Below are 23528 nucleotides of genomic sequence, written 5' to 3' on the forward strand. Positions count from 1 at the left end.
CTGAATGGCGTCGTGGCGAGTGGCAGATGTCCATAAGCAGATGCCGTCGGTATATAGCGTGAGACGCGTGTGATGGGGCAGCAGTGCAAGAGGGTAGGCCATTATGACATTGAAGAGTAGGGGGCTGACCACACTTCCCCGAGGAAGGCCGCAGCTAACAGCGTGGGGACGGAGTGTATGCAGTGGGCTTCAGGTTCTTAATTCTCCTAAATCGCACAATTGTCAGCGTATTTGATGGAGGAAAAGTGTGATTGCCTCTCCTTCAATGTCAAGTTCACATAAAACTCCCCCCTTAACATTTTTTGGTACTCTATATAATGTTTCACGGCACGTTCTGGCAATTATATATTTAATAGCCTGGAGGAAGGCAGTGCTTTGCATACAGATGTCGTTATTACGCGCGTCTCCACTCAAGTTCGCCGGTGTCCAATATAGCAGCCGCCATTCCAACATCCGCCCTGAGTTGCTGTCGCTGGGTCCTGAAACACAGGAATATGAAGATGTGTTTTATAACGCTATTTATATCATGTAACTTCGTAGAGAGGTGTGCCAGTCGACACTAGTCTACTGCGAAACAACGGGGATAAACATAGGAACAAAGGGAATAACTGGACAGTGCATGCTATTCTCAATTGAGTGTTGTATGAGCTAGGAGTAAAAACCGGGGTGGTGTACTGAAAAAGGAGAAAAAAGAGGGAAAACTATAGTTGATGTTTCGAGCGGACGCTCTTCATCAGAAGAAAGCCCCCCCCCCCCCCCCTTTTTTTTTTAAACATTTGCAACGTTGTTGCACGCCTTTGCGATTCTTTTGGCCCTTTCGGATATAAAGGTAAATCTTGGTTTGGTTATGAGTGTTTCTTCTCCTTCAACCGGGATACCTCGCCTTCTTGGCACGACATGACAGATCGGATGTGGTAAATCGGTTGATTTCTACTACAGGTAGTATGTTGATATCACACGTATGTTCATATCAAGTATACGCCACCTTGTAAATTTTGTTCAAAGTGCACTGTTATAAGTGCAAGAAACAAGAAATGGCCGCTCCGATGAAGAAATACGCCAGTGCCGTGTTCCGTAAACTTTTGCCCCAAGCCGTATGTACGTACCAAGCTCTGACATCATAGGAACTAGCGCTACGGTCATTCCCGTTGGCAGTCAAACACATGTGGTCTCTCCTGCGCTGCCTTACTGGCTGAAGTTCCTGCAGTGATGTCTCACAGTCCAATGAGTCACCATGTTAATGGTGCCAATTTTCTACACATCTATTACCCGGTCTTGCCGCTAAGGAACACACGGACAGAACACTTACGTGTGTTCTGTATGTGTGTTTTTTGGCGTTTGTTCATTATGTTTACTTTTAACCAGCACACTCTTTTTTGTCTTGTTTCTCTTGCTGTGAGCCTTGGAATACGGGTTCACATAGATTAACAAATAATTGTCTCGCATTTACTTGGCATAATAGGGGTCATACTGTTTGGAGCTCCCATAGCGTTTGTTATGATAGCAAGTGTAAAAAGCGACACAAAACACCACGAACACAAAACATAATAGGAACAGGACAGTGCACTTTCTTCATTCCTGCATGTTTGTTGTCGCTTTTCATACTTTCGTACCATCATGAATTGTGACGTACTCTCCGCACTTTTGCCTTTCTGTACTTACTCAAGAAGTAGCAGCTGTTACAGCATGCCTTTTACAGTAGTATAGCTATTCACGGGAAGGTCTCGGGGGAAATCGCTGTGGCTGTATCACAAAACCAGGGAAGGGTAACGGTAATGGTACTGGAAATAGAAACGGTATATTACCAAAATTGGAGATGGTAACGATAACGGAAACGCATACCACTGTCCCCCATTACCGGAAGCAGAAACGGAAACGAAAATTATCGTCCGGTATTGAAATCTATTACTGTTGTGCGATGACATTTCAGTGACTTTTCATTTTATTTTTGTATTTCGATGACTCCATTCCCTGTAATGCTCTAAATACTACACGAGAGCATGGAAACAAAGCGCAATATTGGATATCGAGGGTGCATCACTCGCTTACCTACTTGTGACATTACCTACCTACGTGACATCAAGACATGAGACTTACACAACATATAAGACTCCACACACTCTACTCCATCATAGCACGAGAATGACAGCCTACAATTTTTCATTTGAATTTTTTTTTACTTTCTTCATTTCACTGTGGCCGTGGCAGCATTGTTTACTTCTGAGACCGTTCGCCTATGAATGCGACATTGGATGAAGGTTAACGCCCATCTTGGTTTGCTGCACTCAGAGTGACTGAAGACAGAAGACCGATTGAATACATGTTCCTAGATTTCTTTAAAAATCTTGCAAGATGTGCGCATCCCAACGATTAAAAATTAATTGTGTGGTGTGTACGCGTGACACCGAAGCAGTACTTGGGCAGAATAGGGTGCTGACAGAGCCGGATGGGCTGTGAGTGCACTCATGAAGTCTGAGGAGCGCCAGGTCTCTGTGAGTGAAGTCACTGGTGGGGCCTGAGGTATGTGAGGTCAGTATGAGGGCATTCAGAAATGAGGTCAAATGACGCATGATGTGGTTCCAGCGACACAACCACTGGCTGTGTACACTTTAAAGGGCTGGTGTGCACGTATTTAGCAATTTCGTCTACGTCGCGCTGGGAACACAGCAAAGCGTCCTGAGCTGACTGATTACTTTGCGATATGGTTCCAGCGACCTAACTACAGGCAGGGTGCACTTTAAAGGGCTGGTATGCACGTTTTTACAAATTCAGTCTATGTCGCGCTGGGAACACAGCAAAGCGTCCTGAGCTGACTGATTACTTGGCGATATGGTTCCAGCGACCCAACTACAGGCAGAGTGCACTTTAAAGGGCTGGTGTGCACGTTTTTACCAATTTCGTCTATGTTGCGCTGGGAACACAGCAAAGCGTCCTGAGCTGACTGATTACTTGGTGATATGGTTCCAGTGACCGAACTACCGGCAGGGTGCACTTTAAAGGGCTGGTGTGCTCGTTTTTAGCAATTTCGTCTACGTCGCGCTGGGAACACAGCGAAGCGTCCTGAGCTGACTTATTACTTGGTGATATGGTTCCAGTGACCAAACTACCGGCAGAGTGCACTTTAAAGGGCTGGTGTGCTCGTTTTTAGCAATCGTCTACGTCGCGCTGGGAACACAGCGAAGCGTCCTGAGCTGACTTATTACTTGGTGATATGGTTCCAGTGACCAAACTACCGGCAGGGTGCACTTTAAAGGGCTGGTGTGCCCGTTTTGAGCAATTTCGTCTACGTCGCGCTGGGAACACAGCAAATCGTCCTCAGCTGACTGATTAGTTGGCGATATGGTTCCATCGACCCATATGCAGGCAGGGTGCACTTTAAAGGGCTGGTGTGCCCGTTTTGAGCAATTTCGTCTACGTCGCGCTGGGAACACAGCAAAGCCTCCTGAGCTGACTGATTACTTCGTGATATGGTTTCAGCGACCCAACTACCGAGAGCGTGCGCTTTAAAGGGCAGGTGCGCCGGTTTTTAGCAATTTCGTCTATGTCGCGCTGGGAACACAACAAAGCCCAGTACACTTGGCTGTGTTCCCAGCGCGACGTAGACGAAATTGCTAAAAACGTGCACATCAGCCCTTTAAAATGCACCCTGTAGGTAATTGGATCGCTGGAACCATGTCACCAAGTAATCAGTCAGCCAAGACGCTTTGCTCTTTCCCAGCGCGACATATACGAAACTGCTAAAAACGGGCACACCAGCCCTTTAAAGTGCACCCTGCCTGTAGTCGAGTCGCTGGAACCATATCACCAAGTAATTAGTCAGCTCAGGACGCGTGGCTGTGTTCCCAGAGCGACGTAGACGAAATTGCTAAAAACGGGCACACCAGCCCTTTAAAGTGCACCCTGCCGGTAGGTGGATCGCTGGAACCATATCATGAAGTAATCAGTCAGCTCAGGAGGCTTTGTTGTGTTCCAAGCGCGACGTAGACGAAATGGCTAAAAACGTGCACTCGGGCCCTTTAAAGTGCACCATGCCTGTATTTGGGTCGCTGGAACCATATCACCAAGTAATCAGTCAACTCAGGACACGTGGGTGTGTTCCCAGCGCGACGTAGACGACATCGCTAAAAACGGGCACACCAGCCCTTTAAAGTGCACCCTGCCGGTAGTTGGGTGGCTGGTACCATGTCCCCAAGTAATCAGTCAGCCAAGACGCTTTGCTCTGTTCTCAGCGCGACATATACGAAACTGCTAAAAACGGGCACACCAGCCCTTTAAAGTGCACACTGCGTGTAGGTGGGTCGATGGAACCATATCACCAACTAATCCGTCAGCTCCGGACGCTTTGCTGTGTTGCCAGCGCGAAGTAGACGAAATTGCTAAAAACGGTCACATCGGCCCTTTAAAGTGCACACTGCGTGTAGTTAGGTCGCTGGAACCATATCACCTATTAATCCGTCAGTTCAGGGCGCTTGGCTGTGTTCCCAGCGCGACGTAGACGAAATTGCTAAAAACGGGAACTCCAGCCCTTTAAAGTGCACTCTGCCGGTAGCTGGATCGCTGGAACCATATCATTAGTGCCTTCATAATTTGCCCACGTCTCGTAAGCGTCATTTAACCTCATTTCTGAATGCACTCATACTGACCTCACACCCCTCAGGCCTCACCAGTGACTTCACTCACACAGACCTGGCGCCCCTCAGACCTCATGAGTGGACTCACAGGAGGTCTCATGAGGGGCAAAACCTCATGAGTGCACTCACAGGAGGTCTCATGAGGGGCAAAACCTCATGAGTGCACTCACAGGAGGGGGCAAAACCTCATGAGTGCACTCACAGGAGACCTCATGAGGGTAAGAACCTCATGAGTGCACTCACGGATGGCCTGATCACGGGCTTGCCCTCACTCACCCTCACCTTAAAGGCGTGAGGTGAGGGTGAGGGGCACTCAGGAGGGCCCTCATGAGTGAGTTCGCCCAGCTATGCTACAAGAACACTGCTTCTCACCCTCATGCCTACTCACTACTTCTCTGGACGCGCAGAGCTTTCATGTCGTAACCAAAAGTGACCGTTTCCCGAAAGTTCCAGCCCAGACATCTAATATAATAATAGGAAACGTTCAAGTTCCTGTAGTGTGGAAGCCTTGTACTATTGAAAAAAAAAGAAAACAAAGAGAGAGAGAGAGAGAGCTCAGTTTGTCGTCAGGAAGCATTCGCACAAAACTCACAAACTCAACGATGGGCCGATTTTTTTTTTTTGCTTCGTTAGATTCCTTGCCGAAGACTTCAGGGATCTCGTATTTTTCGCGCAAATGTCGAAACAGTGTACGTCCAGAGAATGTTGCTATCGCGGCTGTAGACGGCAATGGTCTATGGCTAGCCGCTGTCCTTCAACGACAGGGCCATTCCATAGGCAATACAAATGGAGCACGCCTGTATCTGCACTGCAAAGATGCCTGGTTAGCGCGTGGTGCACAGATGAAAATTTCCCGTAGGCTTCTCAAGGGTTCATCTTGAAACTCCGTTGGATCTCACATAGACAGGGCACTGTGAATGGATTTGACGAACGTGCAATTCCCTCTTGATTGAAGAGGTTCGCTGTTATTTTCCTTACCAGACAGGCATTGCCGTCAGGACGTGCGGCAATACCGTGGGGACGTTCGCGGCAGTAAAAATGGCAGCCAAATGGTCCCCGGTCACTCTGCAAGCAAGTAAATGACGGTTACTTGTGACGTACTACACTACGGTGATCTGTAGAAAGAAATGCTGATGTGTGACACATGAGCGTGGGACAGCGGGTAGAAGAGAGCGGCGAACTATCCAATGTACCATTTCGACCTGCCGTGCGCTTGGTTCCCCTATAGCTTCTGTGTGTCCTATTCCTCAGTGGCGAATGCCTCACAAAGACTAAAGACTGAACGCAGCTAAAGCCATGACATGATCATGTTCTATCAATTTCGTGGTATTCGAAGCCCACGAATTCGAATTAAGAATTCGAAGCACATAGTTCCCGAGGTGATGTACAAATCAAATTTTTCGCGAAAGGCTTCCTACATACAGACGGTTAATATGTAGTATCTCTCAATAGTTGTTCCCAGACATGAATAAGGGAACAAAGTTGACGGTAACACATACTTTGCTTCAAGTGGGAAAGGTCGTATTCTATGCTTATTTTTTTCATATCCCTGCGCTCTTGGCATAAGACTTCGAAGGGCCACCTAGTCCACTGTAAGTGCGAGGTTGTCATGAATCACGACATATGAAATGACGAATGACGACATATTTCCTTGCTCAGTGCGTTCTACGCAAGCGCACACGTTCCGTTCTTGACCCCTCTTTTTTTTTCTGGCTAGCTCACAATATAAGGGATTTGCAGTTGCGAAATTTCTTAAATTTTTTGTGCTCACGGGCAAAGTTCTCTTCGGTGTTGTGCGTTTCGGTTTGGTCGTTAGAAAATAAACAGCATTTAACATCTCAATACTTACATATAAGTAATCGTTTCCATGATTGCACGGCATCTTAGTGTTGAGTTCTGCAAAACAATTTGGCGCTCGTAAAAATGACGCTACGGCACCTTGGCTGGTGGTGTTTTATGATACAGAGCGGGTAGATAGAGGCAGACAAAGACATTTTATGGACAGACAGAGTGGGACGACACCAACGGATAAGCAAGTGAAGAGGAGAAACCGCATACTGACACTGACATAGTCCCAATGCTTGTGGTTTCGTCCACATGCGTCAGACTTCGCAGTACTTAAACCGGAGGCTTGACTAACTCTCGTCTCTGTGAAAGCTACAGGAATGCTAGCAGACGTTAAGGCTGCCAGAGCACAACTGTTTAATCTCAGGTAGCCAAGATGGCAAGCGAACTACGTTCGTGCGCCAAACCGTGTCGCTCGCACCCACGCTCCAGGTATCATCTTCATCGTTGAGCACGTGTCCTTCAGCTACTACACTCCTTCCCCTCACGTTGTGGATACCGTACGGGAGGCCACCTACGTCATTGAGGGTTCCGCGATGGCTTGGAGGTGGAAACTGGTAGCGACGGTTCCTATGACATGCATGACGTATGATCACAGAGACCTTGTGGCATGGTCGCGCCTGTACTGGGTAACTGCTGTCTGGTAAAATTGTGAACAGGTAGTGAGGACACTCTAGCCTTCAAGTGGTCTACGTGAACGCGACGATGTTTCCCATCTTGCAACTCCACGTCGTAGATAACTCGATCAATCCTTCCCCGAACACCTTTTACCCAGTGTTGCTTTCGTGTAGGACCCTTAGCCCACACATTGTCGTCAGCAGCAAAAGTTCGTGAGGCTTTCGTACAATCACCCTCATTTACCGGCGTTTGTATAGGTTGGGACGTACAAAATCCAGTTCTATTCGAACCCCCCGGTTACTTAGCAACTTCGAAGGTGAACATCCAGTTGCGATATGGGGAGATGTTCGATACTTAGGAAGAAGCTTTCGTGCCCCTGCTTCCTCTCCTGTAACTGGATTGAAACGCTTCAGTGCATTCCGCTTGCCCATTAGACTTGGGGTGGTTAGACGAAATTCTGGTTGTCCTCGGTACTCCCAGGCAGATTCTGAGTTTCATTCCCAAGATGGAATTTAACTTGGGTTCTTGATGGGGAGTAATGTTGTGCACGTACGGGATGCTGTAAACCAGTGTTTCTTTTACCATGGCTTTGTGAACAGTCTCTTGGTGAACAGTGAATCTTGATAATTTGTATAAACCTTGATTGTCTGCTGAGGCTTCTTGATCTGTTGCGCCCAGGAGAAGTTCTGATTGAAAACTATTCCTAGGAATTTGCGTCTCTGTGTCCGTTTGATTTCATACCCTCGAACCTTGAAGTTCAAATTCTTCAGCTTCTTTCTGGTGAATGGAATATATACCGTTTTCTCCGGGGGGAGGTTTATAGCGCGCTTTTCAAAGAAGCTGGTGGTTACTTATAAGGCATGTTCTAACGCCACACGGCGGCATGTTAAAACCATTTCCGTAGGCCGGGACTTAAGGAAACTACACGACTGGTCATCGCACGGGAGCTCGTGACGATTCAGAGCGAAGTAATACATTTATTCATGAATTCCGCTGCCGGCTGTGCTGTCTGGAGTTTTCCCTTGGTTTTCATCAGACGCTATCAAACATATGTTGGTACAGTTCACTGTGAAGTTGGCACAGGACACAAATTCTACTCAGAGCGTTGGTCGTGGTGCTTCCCACCTCTGTGAGGCCAACAACGCTGAGCTCTTTCATCCTCACTACCACCTCCACTACGGCACGGAGTAACGAATAGTTGAGCAGAATCGAGCCCATGGTCCGTTCTTCCTTCTTCGATGTCATCTTCACAGCCTTTCATATGTCTGGAGAATATTTTTCTGGCATGCATTGTGGAATTTTGCACTCCGTCGTCCATTGATACTGTAGCGGTGACGACGACTACCGTCGTGCGCTCTGCCTTTCGCGCGCCGATATTCTTGGCGCCCTGTCTTGTCAACAGCAGGCCGTTTTCCCCGCAGCGATCCAGAACAAAGTACGATGTCGCTGCCACAAACTGGTGACCCGGACTTGAACCGTGCTTCTGAGCCTTCCGCCGGCGATCACGTTTCTCCGCCGCCCGGCCCACAGCCCTCTACTTCCTACGATTCCACTATCTCAGCGGCATCGCAGGCACACGTTCGCCTCCCACCTTTCTGGCCCCATGACCCCGTCCCCTGGTTTGTCCAGGTCGACAACTACTTTTCCTTGCGCCGAATTACGTCCGATACAAGCAGGTATCAGTATGTAGTGGAAAGCTTACCCTCGTCGGCCGACGCCGAAGTTCGCGATATCTTGCTCGCCCCCACTCCCCTCAAGCGATGCTTATACAGCACTCAAGGATGCCCTCATTACGCGGCTCATGACGCCGGAGCAGCGCCGCATTCAGCAACTCCTTTCTTGCTGCAATACCTTCTTGGTGATAAGGCTGCCACCATCGACTCTGAGAGAAATTTTTCTACAGCGTCTCTCCAGCAATGTCCGCGTCGCGCTTGCTGCTGCCCGTTCCCTACCCCTCAACGGCTTCTCCGAACTAGCAGACAGCGTGCTCGACATAGCACCTCCCCTGGTGGCTGCTTTACCCGCCCCAATAGACACGGTCACCACGGACGTTGGCTTGCTCCGCCAAGAAGTTTCAAAACTTACGGAGCTCGTTGCCCACCTCATGGACCAACCCCGGCCAGCACGTAGCTCACCAAGCCCTAGTTCTTCGGTCTGGCGCCCACAGCGTTCTCCATCTCCCCCTCGCCGCGACTCTTCACCAGTGAACCCCGCTCTCTGCTGGTACCACCAGAGGTTCGGACACAGGGCCCGCCGTTGTGAGCATCCTTGCACCTGGACCTCGGCAAACGAAATGACTAATCACTGACGACCGCGAGTGGCTCGGTTTCCCCTGACGGCAGCCTATTCTTCGTCACCGACAAGCTTTCCGGGACCCTCTTCTTAGTTGACACAGGAGCGGAAGTCAGCATCCTACCGGCTAAGCTCCATGACAAGAGAGACCTGTATGGCGCTACACAGCCGTCCACACCCCTCAGAGCTGTCAGTAGTATATTATCAGCTCAAGTATCCGGAAACTCACACAGTCGCCTGGACGCCATTAATTAGCAATTAGAGCAATTTGGGACCCCCCACAGTAATTAGGATCATTCAGAGAGTCATTACACTAATTGGGGAACATCTAAGACGTGTCCAGACGACTGTGTGAGTTTCCGGCTACTTGAGCTGATAAAAAATAAAAAAATAGGTAGAAAATAAAATGAAAAGATAGAAATATAGTGGAGAGAAGGAGTTTAGTTGAAGACAGATGTCGCCATCTTGAAGAAAGCGGTCCCGAACGGCCGCTGACCAACGCCGGGCGACAGAGCACAGAGGCAGACTGCAAAGTCTCACAGCTGTGGCTCCAGTTCCGGACATCCTGTGACGTCAGCTGTGACGTCATCATGACATGTCTGGGCAGGTTACGACAGCTCTGGACATGCGAGGAGAAAAACACTCGTAATACAGAGGCTGGGAAATCAAGGGTATCCTAGTCATCAATAGCAATCAACAAAAAGAATTAGTTACGCAACAAATGATCCCACCACAACAGGAGCGCAGAACCATGCGACTGCTCTATCCGACAGCCAGGCAGAGAACTGACTCGTAATGGTTTTTTGTCCTGTATAAAGCCCGCAGCTGCACCCCCTAGCGGTTACTCTCTCAACTAATCTCACAACAAAATTATTAAGAATCACGCCAGCGCTACTGCCGTTCCCAAGGCAGAAGAAGATAGAAAATGGCGGGGATGCCCGGACAACAGCAACCAGCACCCGACGTGCACTGGCACGAAAATCGCAAACAAAGCGGGAACAAAGTTGGCGAAAGCATTAGTTACACAACAAGTCACCTCACCACAGCAGGAGCGCAGACCGATGCGACTGCTCTCCGTGACAGCCAGCCACAAACTGAGCGAGCGCAAGGAGTGCACGTCTGCTTTCCGCGACAGCCGGAGAGAAACTGACTGGGGTGCCGCTCCGCATACGCGCTGCTAGCGCCCTCTGGGGCGACCACCTGCGAGACCACCACCTTTATTCTACTATAATGATTGCATAGGGAACTATTGCAGAAGAGCACCATAGACAAGAGGAGATTGCAGCATTTCATTCCCAAAGTCTTACTGTACCGGAAAAAAAAAAAGGTTCAGCAAGACATGTCCATCCCAGCCGAGAGCCATGCAGCTAAGTGAATAATGACGCTTTGTTCCTCCTGAATAAAGTCACACACCTGTCCCCCTCACGGTTACTCTCTGAACTAAATGAATCGCAAAATTATTAAGAATAGCTCTACTCCCATTCAAGGCAGCACTATCGTCATCGTCAAGAATATTCCTTGTACAAAAAGCAAAAAACTACATGTAGAAGGAAAGCATGTCAGAACAGGCACAGGCATGTCAGCGCATGTTTGTCAGACAACAAGGGGGAAAAAAGCGAAAAGAAACAAAGAGGAAAACCAGTATCAAACTATTTCTAAGCACATGCACTCCTCTTATTCAAAAACAGTGCTCATCATAAATCCGTCCAGGGCAATACACACCATTTTTCTATTGCTAGACTTTTTTCCAGTAACGGTCAATGCATTGCTACAGACTGCGTGACGTCATCACATCCTGTCTGAAGAAGAAGAAGACAGCGGCAAAGACTCCTATTCTTTATTGAATCGAAGATTATTTCCTTTGTCCTACTCTTAATGACATTCATTCTCTCATTAAAATTCAACAAAAAAGCACCCCACATATTAACGATTTTCACCCCAAAGGCTCATCATGGTCATTAAAATTACAGTAAACTACCACTGCTCTTTTAAAATAATAGTGAGACCACTCCACATCACCTCCAGGCTTATGTAATACATGACCCTTTCTATGTTCATACATTCGTTCTCTGAGGCTACACCTGCGAGCAAAAAGGCGCGAAAGCCGGGTGGGCAAAGTTCCATTCGCACACGCCAAAGCACAAGACACAGAACGCCTTTACGGGAACACGATGGCATTCCTATACTATATTAATGTTTATTGCATTGCAGTTTAGAAAAACTACAACTAAACTATAATTTTAGGAGCCCATTCAAATTCTACTTTCTATGGAAACTATAATTGCCCTATTACTTGGATCGCTATTAATGAAGCGCTCCATTTTTTTTCTCTCTTCCCATTTCAGCCTTGTCATGCAGTGAAGCAGACTCACATCCAAAATAATTAATTTACACTGAGGGTGCCGTGCTTCAGGAATTCCTATCCTGCGCTCAGATGCAAGCATTTCTTCACGGATACCTTTAACAGCTGACTTCCTCAATATACCGAGCTCCTAACAGCATCTAACAAACAACCAGAGAAACCCTCTTCTCAGCTGCACCATTCGACTTTCTTCTGCGTAAAATTGGTGATTTGAGGAAGAGAGCAGCGAAAAATTGGGCGTACTTGTGCTCGACTTAAAAAACCTGAAGCATATGCTAATAAACTAAGAAAAAGACACTCATGTCTGGTATCTGATAGTGCCACATGCCACGATAGTGCCACGCTGACATGCCTGGGCCTGTTCTGACATGCTTTCCTTCTACATGTAGTTTTTTTCTTTTTGTACAAGGAATATTCTTGACGATGACGATAGTGCTGCCTTGAATGGGAGTAGAGCTATTCTTAATAATTTTGTGATTCATTTAGTTCAGAGAGTAACCGTGAGGGGGACAGGTGTGTGACTTTATTCAAGAGGAACAAAGCGTCATTATTCACTTAGCTGCATGGCTCTCGGCTGGGATGGACATGTCTTTCTGAACCTTTTTTTTTTTTTCCTGTACAGTAAGACTTTGGGAATGAAATGCTACAATCTCCTCTTGTCTATGGTGCTCTTCTGCAATAGTTCCCTATGCAATCATTATAGTAGAATAAAGGAAATAATCTAGGGATAGTGATTCAATAAATAACAGGTCCCCTGTCTAGAGCGTAAGCGTCCTTGAGCCACGCACCTGCATGATGACGTCATACCGTGGCTTCACTGCAGATTGACCTTGTCTAGAGGAGCATTAGTGGAAAAAACAGTGTAGCCCTGAGACAATACGGTGACGTCACGACCAATGACAACGGCCTGCAGGGGGCGCAAGGATTCACTTCTCTCTTGGACACTGACGGGTCTGGACACGCAAATTCTGCTCCTGGTGATTGCGTTGGCCGTCAGTGGAAGAGCGTAGCTTCGGTGGGGTTCTGTCTGCCTCTGATGGGATGCGGATGTGTGGTTCGTCACTGGTGAATGGTGTTCGACGATGCAGGTGGATTTTGTGACGAGCGGATTTACAATGAGGGAATGCTGCGAACGGGAAAAATGATGGTGAGTGTCTTTTCACTCTGTTCAAGTGTTTGTTTTCCTCTGTTGCCCAGCAGTCGTGGAATTTGTCCTGACGTGTTCTGACATGACCCGATATGCATGCTTTCCTTTGTTGACACTTTGTATTTTTTCTCTTTTGACAAGGAACATTGTTGTCTTGACGATAGTGCTGCCCTGAGTTCTGCGCTCCTTGTTACCCGTACTCTGTGTTGATTTGTTGAGTGCCTAGTCCTCTTATTAGCCGTTGATGGAGTTACATGTTAGGATATTTTGTTCTTTTGCAAGTCTCATTTAGTAAGACTTTGGAATTCCTACGATCAGCTTTCATGCATGGTGCTCTTCTGCAATAGTTTCCTATTCAATCGTTATAGAAGAATAAAGGAAATAATCTTGGGATAGAGATTCAATAAATAATAGGTCCCCTGTCTAGAGCGTACGCGTCCTTGAGCCACGCAGGTGCATGATGACGTCATACTGTGGCTTCATTGCAGATTGACCAAAGGAGCATTAGTGGAAAAAACAGGGTAGCCCTGAGACAATAGGATGACGTCACGACCAATGAGAATGGCCAGCAGGGGGCGCAGGAATGCTCTTCTCTCTTAGCCTCACGACCAATGAGAACGGCCAGCAGGGGGCGTAGGAATGCTCTTCACTCTTAGCCTCTCGGAGGTGGTCGCCCCAGAGGGCGCTAGGAGCGCGTATGCGTAGCGGCCGCGGAGCGGCGCCCCAGTCAGTTTCTCTCCGGCTGTCGCGGAAAGCAGACGTGCGCTCCTCGCGCTCGCTCAGTTTCTGGCTGGCTGTCACGGAGAGCAGTCGCGTCGGTCTGCGCTCCTGCTGTGGTGAGGTGATTTGTTGTGTAACTAATGCTTTCGCCAACTTTGTTCCCGCTTTGTTTGCGATTTTCGTGCCAGTGCACGTCGGGTGCTGGTTGCTGTTGTCCGGGCATCCCCGCCATTTTCTATCTTCTTCTGCCTTGGGAACGGCAGTAGCACTGGCGTGATTCTTAATAATTTTGTTGTGAGATTAGTTGTGAAAGTAACCGCTACGGGGTGCAGCTGCGGGGCTTTATACAGGACAAAAAACCATTACGAGTCAGTTCTCTGCCTGGCTGTCGGATAGAGCAGTCGCATGGTTCTGCGCTCCTGTTGTGGTGGGATCATTTGTTGCGTAACTAATTCTTTTTGTTGATTGCTATTGATGACTAGCATACCCTTGATTTCCCAGCCTCTGTATTACGAGTGTTTTTCTCCTCGCATGTCCAGAGCTGTCCTAACCTGCCCAGACATGTCATGATGACGTCACAGCTGACGTCACAGGATGTCCAGAACTGGAGCCACAGCTGTGAGACTTTGCAGTCTGCCTCTGTGCTCCGTCGCCCGGCGATGGTCAGCGGCCGTTCGGGACCGCTTTCTTCAAGATGGCGACATCTGTCTTTAACTAAACTCGTTCTCTCCACTGTTCCACAGATGTTCCCCAATAGACGATTTTAAAAAGATGCGCGCGCCATCAAGTGCGTGGCGCAAGGCAGCATGAGAACTTTGAGGGACACTGCTCCGTGGTCTGCTTCGGATATGGTTTATATCGGCTGACGCTGTGGCTGCGCACACCGGGAATGTTGTTGTTCTTCTTCTGCCTCCGCCTCTGGCCGTATCGTAATGCTTGAAGGCGCTCTAAGTTCCCATGAGCCCTTGCGTACCACAGGTGGCGCTTGCATTTCTAAAATGGTCTATTAGTGTAATGACTCTCTGAATGATCCTAATTACTGTGGGAGGTCCCAAATTGCTCTAATTGCTAATTAATGGCGTCCAGGCGACTGTGTGAGTTTCCGGATACTTGAGCTGATAATATACTACTGCTGTCCACTCCTCCCCAATTGCAGCGTACGGCCAGAGCTCTTGAACGTTTGATTTTGGCCTTCGTCGACGTTTCCAGTGGCTCTTTTGGGTTGCGTCCGTGCGACATGCTATTATCGGCGCCGATTTCCTGCAACGCTTTGGAGTACTAGTCGACGTCGGCCGGAGGCGCCTGATTGACGCGGTTACGCTCCTCAGCGTCCACGGCGTGGCGTCGTTTTTATCACCTTTGCATCCCACATTTTCCCCTCCACCGCCGAAAACAGTGTTCGAGGAGCTTCCGCACGAGTTTCCGGACGTTATATCCGACCCCCGCACGTCGACCAACTGGTGAAACATCATGTTACCCACTTCATTCAGACCACAGGACCGCCTATCCACTGTCGACCACGGCGCCTTGCCCCCGAGCACCTGAAGGTAGCTCGTGCTGAGTTCGAGCACCTGCTTCAGCTCGGTTTGGTCCGGCCATCTTCAAGCCTGTGGTCGTCAGCCCTACACATGGTGCCCAAGCAGTCCGGGGATTGGCGGCCATGCGGTGATTAAAGGGCGCTCAACAACATCACTGTTGCCGACCGCTACCCGCTCCCGAACATCCAGGACTTTATTACCCACCTTCATGGCTGCAAAACCTTCAGCAAAATGGACCTGATTAAAGCATGCCACCAGATCCCTGTTGAACCGGCTGACATTCCCAGGACCGCTATTACTACGCCGTTTGGGCTTTTTGAATACGTGCGTATACCCTTCGGGCTACGGGATGCCGCCCAGTCTTTCCAGCGGTTTATAGATGTAGCGCTCCGTGGTCTTCCGTTTTGCTTCGCCTGTCTTGACTATCTCTTCATAGCGAGTGCGGACACGGAGATACACAAGACCCATCTTCGTCGGCTTTTTGAACTTTTGAACAACTATGGCATTGTGATCAACCCCGCCAAGTGAGAGTTCGGCGTTTCGGAACTTAACTTCCTCGGCCACCGCGTCACTTCCGATGGTATTCGGCCTCTGCCATGCAAGGTGGACGCCATCCACAAGTTTCCTCCGCCCACTACGAAACGGAAGCTGCGCAAGTTTCTTGGGCTTGTGAACTTTTATCGAAGATTTATCCCCCACTGCTCAACTGTCATCCAGCCCATTTCGTTCTTTTCCCGGAAGCTGAAACCGCTCGATGCACGTTATAGCACCTTTGGCTGGGAGCTCTTGGCTATCTACAGCTCCGCGCGTTATTTCCAACACTTCTTGGAGGGCCGCAAGTTCTTCATCTGCACTGTCCACCAACCCCTAACCTTTGCCACCACCTCCACCTGCACCAACCATTCACCACGTGAACTCCGGCAGATGTCATTCATCTCTGAATTCACTTCCGACATCCGTCACGTTAGCGCCAAGAACACGCTGCAGCCGACGCACTTTCTCGCATTGCCATTGACGCCCTTTCGTTGCCGCGCCTGCCCTTACCCTCGCATGTCGACATCGCCACCGCCCAAGCGGAGGACTCCGAGTTGCGGGACTTGCGCTCATCCTCTTCCTCTCTCCGTTTTGAGGACGTTCTTCTACCTCACTGCCAAAAACCTGTCCCCTGTGAGATGTCGACCAGGTCCCCACGTCCATACCTACCACTACTTTTCCGTAAGCCCATCTTCGCCGCTCTGCATGGCCTTGCACACCCCAGCATTCGCGCCACCCAACACCTGGTCACTTCTCGTTACCTTTGGCCCCACATGAATGCCGACGTGCGAGGCTGGACCCGTTCCTGTGTGCCATGTCAGTGGGCCAAGGTAGTCCGCCATACTATTCCCCCGCTCGGCCGTTTCCTTCCACCCGACGCCCGTTTCAGCCACGTGCATCCTGATATCGTCGGGCCGCTGCCTCCTAGTTAGGGCCACTCGTACTTGCTCACTTGTGTCGACAGGTTCACGCACTGGCTTGAAGCTACTGAAGCTCCCATGCCCAACATGACGGCGGCGACCGTAGCAGAAGCTTTCGTCTCCGGCTGGGTCAGCCAGAGCCGTATATTAAAAGGGAGTCTGGTCATTAATGGGTCATGCCTATATCTGAAGCTCCACCCACTTTTTCAGCTTTCTGACCAATAGAGGCTTGAAATATAGGGCGCTATCCATCAACCTATCCCCACTATTTGTCCCCCTATCGAACATGGGCAGCGCCATTTTGGGTGGCAAGTGGATTGGATGGGATTGAAATGGATACCTCTCGCTTTCTGCAAAAGTAGTGTTTTCTTGGAGCAAATTTGACAAACGCCACCTAGAGTGCGTGGGGCTCGTCGGGAATTGTCGTCTGCTTCCGTCGTTGTACCGCTGCCGGCAGAACCACCTGCTGGGGGCACATTCTGTCGTCGGCAAGATTTTGAAACATATCTACATGAATTGTTGGAATATAAAAGGCAAGAATGATTATATCCACGAAATCCAGCAATTAAATATAAGATTGTGCAGCACAGTGCCGTTTTTTGTTATGATTTCGTTGTGATCGCGGTGTTCACTAGGCCTAACACCGACGACAAAACGCATTTTCGATGAGATATCGATGGGTGAGCATCAGTTGAAACTGATTTCCAAGAAACATATATGAGGATGTACATTTGCAGCGTAAAATCAGAGTAGTCTGTGAAAATTTTTTGTCACGAAATCCCCGCTTCACTGTGTTTGTTTTCGTCGCCATTTTGGGTGGCAGTGAAGTGTCATGGCGACCCCTTTGATAAAAAGCAAACCAGTCAGTGGAGCGAAACTGTGATTGACAGGTCGAGCCTCTTTTTGTGACTCCTCCCAATGGCCAGACTCCCTTTTAATATACGACTCCGGGGTCAGCCGTTTAGGAGTGCCCTCTACTTTAACTACAGATCGCGGCCGACAGTTCGAGTCGGCGCTTTTCACTAACTTCCTTCACCTCCTCGTCTAAGACGGATTCGTACGACTGCCTACCACCCTATGGCCAATGGTTTAGTCGAGAGGTTTCATCGCCAGCTCAAGGCCGCCTTCCGAGCCTACCCATTCGGTGAGCCATGGACTGAGATGCTCCCTCTCGTCCTACTGGGTATACGCTCGGCGCTCAAGGAGTACCTCGCGTGTACGGTTTCCGAACTGGTTTACGGCATCACCCTGCGTCTCCCCGGCGATTTCTTTCCACCGACCGATCGAGATCCGCCAGAATACACAACCTACGCCCCTTGCCTCAGGACGCTGATGATCAGTCTCTCTCCTACTCCGACCCGCGCTGCTCAACCTAAGTCTCTGTTCGTGCCTCCCGGCCTCGATACTGCCACACATGTATTCCTGCGGCACGACGCAGTGCATAAGTCATTGCAGCCCCCCTCCCCACGACGGCCCCTTCAGAGTTTTGTCACGCTCCGACAGCCACTTCACTGTGCAGCTTCCCAATCGGCAAGAGCTTGCCCCCAAAGCCCGCCTGAAACCCGCTTATCTGGAGTCCCTGGAGTTAGTGGAGCGCCCTGTCTTGTCAACAGTGGGCCGTTTTCCCCGCAGCGCTCCAGAATGAAGTACGATGTCGCTGCCACAATACAAAGCACATGCTTGGACCCCATACCCAGTGGGGTAGTTGTCTTGATATTACAACAATTCGAGCCAGGAGTGTGCACTTACTTGCATTCGCGGTCAATCTATTATACTCTGCGTGATTATAACATACACCTCTGTAGCACTTCCCATGAACGGCATTGCTAAAAACCTGAAATAAAATTAGAAAGTCAACAATGTTATATTGATCATGACGATTGTACAGTCGACCCGCGTTTATCCGGACGGCTCCGTGTCCTGTGAAAACGTCTGGATAGCGGGGAAACCGGATAAGTGAAACACAAAACTTCAGAGTGATCCTAAAATTACATCATTGCTGACCATTACACAGAAAACTATCCATTGACATCTGTTTCATTCAAATACACGCATTCACTTCTTGCAAAACTTTGCAAATGGCATTAGCTTGCCAAATATTGTTCTGTTTCTCGAAAGATACTAGCGGCGTTCTCAGTGCCGCCCGCGCATTTTCTACAGTCATAACTGGTGCCCCCAACCCCACTTTCATCATCAGATTCTTCTTGAACATTATCGGAAGCCCGACACTCGCGATGTCATCATCAGTGATTGCAGGGCAGGGGTTCTTGTTGTGGACCTTCTCGGTCTGAAATAACCAGACTGCTTAGTGGATTACTTTTGTGTAACATGCAAAGTCGGAAAGGGAGAAAATTCTTCCTAGAATCACCCTCTTTGTGTCAGTAAAAAGGAGGCCACGAACAGGGCTCTCGACCCCGCTTGACTAGGTGCAGGCCAAGTGTCCTTCCTGGACAATGAGCGGATAACGGAAGCCTATTGTTGGGTTTTAGTCACTTCTGTTCCCTGGAATTCGCGTCCGAGTCAGGCAGCGGATAAATGAAGTCCGGATAAACACGGGTCGACTGCACAAATACATTGTACTTAGGAGAACTGTTAAGGCGAAACACACAGGCCAAACATAGGCACTATACAGGGTGTTCCACGGAAAGATGTCATTTAATTCTTACAAATAGGTTTTACTCCAGGAAAATATGAAACTACTTGGCATGCACTCATGCATGCTTCTGCCGCAGATTGAGACCGTTCCCATTCGTGTTACTTATAGGTTATTAAGCGCTAATCATTAAGCTAAGTTTCTTAGTTGAGCTCACGCGAATTAGTCAAGCAAAGGTAGGATTCTTCTGCAGGAATTCGCAAGCCAAATCACGACATTTTTCCCAAGATTTCTACAAAAAGCAACCCACTGGACCTCCGGAAGAGCTCTAAACAAAACTCTGACCTGTCGTCGCTTTGCGTTGATCATGCTTCACTCTCTCATATTAAGCGCTGTGTATTGGGGTAGGGTCCTGTGGCTACATCCTGTGGTCCTTAACCGAGGGCGTGAAAGAAAGAGGTCCGGAGCCGCCAGCTGATCAGAGCAAAGTGAATGGTTTTTTTTCGCGCGCCCTGTGCACCTAAACTATAGCCGGCACGGCACCAGAGCGTCGTCGTCCGTGGCACCACGGGTACTCCCTCCTCGGAGACCGGAGGTCACAAAGAGAAGCCAAAGCGCATGGACGATGCGAGAGTGACGGCCCACGTCACAGACTCGCTGGGAGCGTTAGAGGCTCTGTCTGGTGTCGATGAGCGGACGGGGGCCATGACGCGTGAAGGTGGTCGTCCAGGAACGCGGGCTTAAGACACTCCATGGAAACCGACTGGGGTGTCCCGCAACGTCGATGGTGAAGGTCTTGGGTACACGTCGGAACACCTTATACGGCCCAGAATAGGGACGCTCTAGGGAGCGGCGGATACGATCCCTTTGCAGAAAAGAGACGAAGGAGGCCCATGAGGTGAAGGCGAGGGTCGAGGTGAAGCGGACGGTCGCAAAAGCTCGGCGAAGGCGGGCGATAAAAGAAGAAGGATCTTCGGCAGAGACGGCTGCGTGGCAAAAACTTCGGCAGGGAGTCTGTGAGGAGAGCCTCACACCAACTCAGCCGCAGAGCGGGTGAGGCTGGGCTTCACTGCGGAACGTATGCCGAGGAGGACGAGGGGGAGCAGATCGGGCCATCGGGTGCGGTTGAAGGGCTCGGAGAAGGCGGAAGGAACTCTGAGCGGCCTCAGGTTGTCTCACTGTGGCAATGGTTGGCACAGCGACTTCCATAATTTTGTCCTCATGAGCAGCAAGTTCGGCAATCGACAGGTTGGTAGCAGTGGCGAGCAGCATCTGAACAGTTGTAGGAAGGCGCTGAAGAAGGAGTTCCTTGAGAAGTGGTTCGTCGCCGAACGCAGCGCGGGCTCCGAAAAGGTTCTGCATGTGCTGAAGAAACTGCGACGGCCTCCTGTCACCAAGGTCTTCAGCAGAAACAAGCTGTTGGAGGCGCCTACGTTCCGAAGCCGTTGTGTGTTCAATAATGGTCGCTTTGAGCTGGTCGTATGGCGCAGAACGAGGCGGAGCACAGACGATGTCGGCGAGCTCAGCGGCAAGCTCGCGTGGTAAAACGGACACGGCATGGTAGTAGCTTCTGAGCTGCGACGTAATTCCGTCGAGGTGGAATTGGCAGTCCACCTGAGAGTACCGCACTTTCGGGTTGGCGTGCCAGAACGGCGGAAGCTTCGCGGACCCAACGCCAACTGAAAACCCAACGCCAACGTGAAGACGCGACTCGGGGTTGCTTCCCTCCGAGGCGCTGGCGCCATCCATTGTCGGACAGCAACAACCGCTCACATGGTCAAGACAGCAGACGATGGCGCTGGGGCCCTACTAGCGTGAGTCACCGAGCCCGTCTCTCCACAGGGGCTCGTAATAGGTGGCAACGGTCGCTTATTTCTGACCCGGCACCCTTCGGTTTCAACGCCCCTTACTGGTCACCGTACGCCGTAGACGGGCAATCTTCTCAGACCTCCACGCACTTTAGCGACGGCACCCCCGGGCATCGACCCTTCAATGAGCAACACGCTCCACTACCGGTATCGGTACGCCAAGCTCTCCCCCATCCACGTGCCGTCGTCATTCCTACTGTCTTAGTATCGACGCGAAACTCTACCACTGAACCGCAAGCGCAGCTCCGCGTCTGAGGGGGGAGTGGTGTGGCGGCCCGTGGACGACGATGAAGACGTGCCTCTGCTGCCGCGCGCCACTGCGCCTGGCAGCCAGTTCTACCGGCACCGTCCTACCCACGATCATCTGCCCGCTAGGACATTCCCTCATCGCCAGTCAGGACTCGTGTAGAGGAAGACCATCGTCCTCTACAATCCCATGTCATCATCACTTCTCCTTGATTTATTGTTGTTGTTCTACAAAATAATATGACATTCATAAGTTCGTCACTGAACGAAGCCCATTCGCTGATGTTTACGCTTACCGCACTGTTGGCCCCATTCAAATACTTGTGCTAAAAAAGAAAAACACGACGCCGTAGTCATACCATTCGCCCTTATCAAAGTGTCTGTAGTCATTCGCATTCCATTGATAATGATGGGTTGTTCGACAAATGCGTCTATCGAAATAAAATCATGTCACTGGGTGTAGCCTATTTGAAATAGTTTAAACTTAAATGCTCATATACGCGGAAAGCACGGCCCAAACGGCTTAAACGGCTATCAGTGTTACGCCGGGCACTGCCCAAAGCAAGGTGAACTACCGGCATTCTCGCCCATTAAATTCATTGCTCAATCAATTTCATTCGAGCGCTACCCAATTTAATCCAGTCGTCAACCAAAGTAATCGAAGCGCTGTATGCATCCCCATCACAGAAAAGTAGAAACCGTTAAAACACCCTCCTGAAAAATGTTGCTGAAAGTAACGGCACCCAGTAGTATGTTCAAGCTCATTGCTGTGCTTCGCAAGAACCAATGCCCAGCGCGTTAAGCGAGCACTGTACGAGTGGACGGATGCTATAGGCCTGTTGCACGACGTTTGAGGGCGCTCCGAACCATGTCCTTGAACGCCACATATGACCGAAAGCGCGCAACTCGGTCGCGTACCCGTGCAAACCGATCAGTTTCGGAATTATGTTGCGTCTGTACTACAGGTTTCTTGAAATACAATTCCTGAGTAAACCTTTACGAACTCAAACTTACGAAAATGAGAGACACTAGTTAAGCACCTCTACGGATTAGAAGAAACTGACGGCGACGTGACGGTAATCAATGGGAAATGCCACTCGCAAGTGAAAGACAGCGGCAACTACAACGTTTCTTTGAACGTTAGCACCATTTTCTCAAATCGCTTACATAAAAGTGGGCGTGATTAGTAAGAAAAAACCTATCACAAGTCGTAAATCTATATTCCGTTAGAGTGTAGCGCACCTCTCTGCGTACTGCACGTGTATTGACGCCCACATGCAAACGCCTCCGGTGCTTGTTACTTTCGACTCAGTCCACAGCATGGGCGATCCCATGATTTTTTCCAAAGGAAGCAAAGTGTGTGCCCCTCTTTTCCTGGAAATGGGCGCTGCGGACTGTGCGGGTGTTCGGAGGCTCATATTATGACATCAGAGAATAAACATGACGACCAATGCCTAAAGAACCACCACTTTCAAAAATGACGTTGAAGCTCCAGAGGGGGGAACGCCTTTTACCCCTCTCGGTACGCCGATGTCTCATAGCGTCAAGCGTCACAGAGAAGCTAAATTTAGGAAGTTCCAGTGCTAACAGCATACAGATAAGTAGTAGCGTGAGTGAATGAATCAAGCAATAACGTAGAGTTTCAATTTCTAGGGTCATACCCATGATTCCTGAATCGTTACCTTACAGCAACACAAATAACGTGTCGGACTACTTGTCTGTTCCCTTCCACTTAATGACTTAACATTTGGTATTGGCTTCACAAGCCCCTCGTACAGTGCGTCCCGCCAGTTGCACCCCTTACGCTGTCACAACTGAAAAATGCCAGCATGCTGCAGCTGTTTGCTACTACGTGAACAAAAGTGACGACTGTTCGTACACCAGCAAACCACAGCAGTGGGAAAAACCAACGGGAAAACCCAAGCGGAATACCAACCCACCCGCCTGCCTTTTTCGTGCGATTTGCCAGGGAAACGGTATGACTTTACTGCGGGAACCCGGCCCCTCGTGTTCTTCAACCTGTTAGAACTATTTAGAATACAATAGTATTGAGTACCCGACTCTCTTTTCTTTCGTAGAGATGCCATCGCAGTACAGCGGAACGGCGCGAAATGCGACGCACACGATCCTCTAGTACAGCAGCTGCACAGCAGGGACCTGCTCGGCGCTGCGGTCGCCGAGCGAAACTTTAGTGGAACATGCCGATAGTAACGT

The 23528-nt window shown here is 49.5% G+C and overlaps 1 long non-coding RNA gene across 1 annotated transcript; it reads right to left on the reverse strand.

Annotated features, from left to right (window-relative positions):
• Nucleotides 1-342: 342 nt before the first annotated feature.
• Nucleotides 343-6528, reverse strand: LOC135369351 (uncharacterized). Its single transcript, XR_010415088.1, has 3 exons — nt 6481-6528; nt 5610-5696; nt 343-479 (listed from the first exon to the last, which is right to left on the reverse strand). It is a non-coding gene; the product is annotated as an uncharacterized LOC135369351 (long non-coding RNA).
• Between the last annotated feature and the right edge of the window lie 17000 nt (nt 6529-23528).

This window comes from Ornithodoros turicata, chromosome 9, assembly GCF_037126465.1.
Source record: "Ornithodoros turicata isolate Travis chromosome 9, ASM3712646v1, whole genome shotgun sequence".
NCBI lineage: Eukaryota > Metazoa > Arthropoda > Arachnida > Ixodida > Argasidae > Ornithodoros > Ornithodoros turicata.